Consider the following 4,618-nt stretch of genomic DNA (forward strand, 5'->3'; position numbering starts at 1 on the left):
CCAACAGAAAGGTGTTAAGCTTCAATCTCTGCATCTATTTTGTGCCTATCAATAGCCACATACAATGCTTTGCATATGTAGAAAAATATAAGGCCATTTATCACAAAATCTCATTTTTGAAGTTCAAATTTTCTACACACTTTGAAATGCCATCACAATCAATGCCAATGAGGGTGACTGTCAAATTCCAAGTCTAACCCCAATTGGGACCAGCAAGCACAAAGTTCTCATAAAAGTACTAACTTTGTCAAATTGTTATGTAAATGACTAAGTTGCAGGAAACTTTGGAGAAGGGTTTGTTTCCAGCCAGAAACGAAATGGAAACGAGGAAACTCGTACTATACGGCCTGGAAACGCGTTTTTGGCCGTACTGGCCCATTTCTTGAGGAGGAAACGTGGCCAGTACAGCTGGAAACGAGTTTCCAGGCCGTACGACGGAGTTTCCTCTTCTAAATTGACCCTTTTTTTTTCGCTTCTAATTTTTTATTGGGCGACTAAAATATCTTCTAGATGCTTCTAGATGCCTCTCAAGTTATAAAAAAGATGATTTTTTTTAGTGGGGGCAACCTAATGTTCAAGCCTATGGCCCTAGTGTTGATATGCAATTCATGGTAATGTTAAATTCTTAAAGTAAAAGTGACATTACCATGAAATGACTCAGGATGTTTGAGAGTGGTTTTGCCCTCATTGGATTTCATATGGAGAAAGTACAATTTTAGATCTCACTCAAAATCCAGCAGACTTATCTGTTTTTCAGGATCTCAGGATTGGGTGATTGCAATGTTTTCATTGGCTTTTGTCATGTACTAGGGTATGGAACTTGTATTTAATCAAGAGAACCAAGCCCTCTATGTAGGGGAGACTCCCAATAATCAAGAGCACGTAGGATACTAGGGTATGGAACTTTTATTTAATCAAAGCACTAAGGTCGTTCGACTATGTAGGAGGAGACTCCCAATCAAGCACGAGACGAGAAATTAGAAATTTCTCGTGGCTGATTAGTGATTTTGGATATTGCTATTTTTATTATGTGATCATTCATGAGTAAATGTAATGTAAATTCAAAGACTTATAGTTTATGCATTGACAATTGACAATTTAATCATAATGTAATAAATTAGAATGTATCATATATGCTTTATGATTGCACATATTTCTTAAATGTCCTAATATATATATATATATATATATATTGCATTTCTCCGTTTTCAAAATTTGGGGGGGTCACGTTTCATACCCATGCCCATTTCGGAAACTCGTACCCGTTTCCCCGTTTCATGCAACTTAGGTAAATGATCTTCTGATAAAATCACTGCCAAAAAGAAGACTTTAGCTAATCGTCAGATATGCACAAATACCACCAATGTTCTGCTTGTTAATTGTTAATTTTAATGTCACTGGTAAACACCATAAGAACACTGCACATTCTTGAAATTGATGATATCAGTTTGCATTCCCCCTACAACTTTCTGTTTAATGATCTTAGAATGAGTTTAATGGCTTCATAGCTGATTTGTCAATTGCCATGGATATTCCCCTAGAACAGTTTGGTACAACAGATCTTACAATATTCTGAAGTATTTTATAATGCAGTTTATTACCTTCAATCTCAGATTTAATAATACGGTCATAGAACTCAAAATTATGGAAATGGCTGGTACCAAATTGAAAGCAACAAGCAAATAAACAAACCAACCATACAAATGAACACAAGATGTGACTTATGAAATCGAATATGGACCCAGCTAGAAGGTTAGGCCTATGGTCTATTGTTTTTTTCTGAGTTATGAAATGCTAGTACAAAAAATGGGCACTCACTATAAACCATTCACACAAACAAATACAAGATGTCACCTAGGAAACCCAATATAGGAGAAAACACAGATAGAAGGTGAGACCTATGCGTTGCTCTTTTTTTTTAAGTTATGAAATGCAAGTACAAAAAAATGGACACTCACTATGGAATTGTCATAGACGCTATGGCTTGAATGGTTGCTACAGAATCTTCTACCTCCTCTGTTATGCTTCGATATCCCATTCCTAGATTCTCTACTTACTATGAAACAATATGAACACCAACAAATGGAACCCTTTCCTTTCCTAGTGGCCAAGTATTTAACAGAGCCTTATAGTTGTCTAGATTTAGGGTTAGGGTTTTGGACCCTCCAAAATACTTAAAAGTCCACACACGACTATCCCTACATGTATTCGTAATTGGGGCTGACATGGCATCCACTCAGCACCATGGTGGTGAACAGGGTAGGCCAACTTGCAAGAGGCATAACCTTCACTTTGATTTTCGCACAGTTGGAAACTTTGAATGTGCAGAACAACGTCAAGGGACTGGGAGCTATGCTTGCAAAGTTTTGACCACAATAAGTGTAATTTGATACCTCAAACCAACTCTAAAAATTTACGGACCCCATATCATCAAACTGGGACCTGTGCCTGAAATGGGCCCTGCAAGCCAATTCCTTCAATTTTTCCACCCAGAAGTATTAAGATAGGTGTCAAATTATATAATGATCCACTGCAGATCAATAGCAGTCCCAACAAACAAACAGATTCGTATTTATTCAAATGGTTGTTCACAGGGACTGCTATTAAGTCCAAATACAATGGGAATATTTTTGCTATAGTGGCCTAGAAGATCCTCTTTGTGCTCCTGCTTCACAGCATGCAAATGGCAGATGTTTCAACCTTCAGGCACATACCTGCTTCATTCGCCTACCCCGCCAATCTCTCTAAAGTTGCATATATCTCTTACTTGCAGCTGTGATTCATCATCTACAATAAATATGTGCACCTTGTTCTTGACTTCAATCCAGCTGCATCCTGGCTCTTTTTTCAATCCCTTGTCTTTCATCAGCTTTCTCACTTTTGCTACACAATCCCACCTACCACAAGCAGCATAAATGTTAGACAGCAGAATATACGCAGCACTACTCTGTGGTTCCAAGTCGAAAAGATATTGAGCCACGCGCTGTCCAAGTTCCGCGTTGTTATGAAGCCTACAGCCTGCAAGCAAGCAACCCCATGTAACAGCATCAGGCTCAAAAGGCATTTTAAGGATTAGATCCTCCGCCTCAGTCAAACAACCTGCACGCCCAAGAAGATCAACCATGCAGGCATAGTGATCTGGTTCTGGACTGACGCCATAATCTGGACTCATAGAATTGAAGTAATTCCAACCGTCATCCACTAGGCCTACATGGTTGCAAGCTGTGAGAACACCAAGGAAAGTGATATTATTCGGCTTCATAGCTGCCCGCTGCATCTGTCCAAAGAATGTCAGAGCTTCATTGCCATGACCATGCTGGGCATATCCAACAATAATTGCATTCCACGAGATTATGTTCTGTCTGGGCATGATATCAAATACTTGGTGTGCATCATCTATGTTCCCACATTTTGCATACATATCAATAAGAGCATTCCCCACAGCAACATCTGACTCCATTCCACTACTAACCACATGGGCGTGGAGATCCCTACCTTGTCCAATGGATGCCAAGCTCGCGCAAACACCGAGAACGCTGGACAAGGTGAAATGGTCTGGCTTGAAACCACCCAAATTCATCTGTTCAAAGAGCTTCAGAGCCTCCTCGTCATGAACATGCTCGGCATATCCTGCAATCATGGAATTCCATGAGATGTGGTCTCGTTCACGCATTTCGTCAAACACTTGGCGGGCATCCTTCAATAATCGACATTTAGCATACATCGTAACAAGGGCATTGCACACAACAACAACGTATTGAAATCCAGTTTTCATAGTATGGACATGTACCTGTCTGCCCTGCTCCAAAGCTCTTAGACCACCACATGCGCTGATAACGCTAGCAAGTGTGAACTGATTCGGTTGGCACACGGCCACAGACTCTGCAGCTGCCTTCACCATTTGAGAAAAGAGCATCAAGGCTTCAGTCCCAAGTCCATATTGATCATAACCTGAGATCATAGCAGTCCAAGAGACCACATTCCGTTCGCACATACTGTCAAACACTTGGCGTGCATTCTCTAAATTTCCACATTTTGCATACATATTCACAAGGTGGTTTCCAATATAGTAATCTGGCACAAAGCCACTTTTTATCATGTGGACATGAACCCTCCTGCCTTCTGAAAGAACTTTCATGGCGGCACATTTGTGTAGAAGAGGAGCATAGACTGTTGAATCCGTCTGATACGTGGAATACAGAATTCTCAGAGCATCCTTCAACTTTCCTTGCTGACACAGTGTGATGATATCTTCGGTACTGCTATTGAAGCTTCCAGTGTTTTGCTGATCCCACACTGGTATTTCTGTTTGGCATTCTGCGACTGAAGTCGATGTCCTCCCTAAAATAGATATGGCAGGATTGAAGCGTTTTATGATCTGCATGTTGGTTATGATTGATTGTCAAGCTTAATTGTCAAGCTTAACATCTTATATGAAGATAAAGGATGATGGCTACAGATCATGGACGTCACCTGTTCTCGTTGCAAGACTTCTATCTAGTTCAGCTAATTTGCTGTTTGATGCTAAAAAAATTTACTCTAAGAGCTGGACACCTACGATCACTTAAAAAAGGTTTTATACTTAGGAAGTCTTATACTCCGTTTTAGTGTTTTAACA

General features: G+C 40.0%; 1 pseudogene; it reads right to left on the minus strand.

Moving 5' to 3' along the window:
• Positions 1–2,719: 2,719 nt before the first annotated feature.
• Positions 2,720–4,384, minus strand: LOC149173279 (pentatricopeptide repeat-containing protein At2g13600 pseudogene; annotated as a pseudogene).
• Between the last annotated feature and the right edge of the window lie 234 nt (positions 4,385–4,618).

Source organism: Pinus tabuliformis, chromosome 4_2, assembly GCF_031772625.1.
Source record: "Pinus tabuliformis cultivar Carrire ecotype Pingquan chromosome 4_2, CPIR1, whole genome shotgun sequence".
NCBI classification, from domain to species: Eukaryota; Viridiplantae; Streptophyta; class Pinopsida; order Pinales; family Pinaceae; genus Pinus; species Pinus tabuliformis.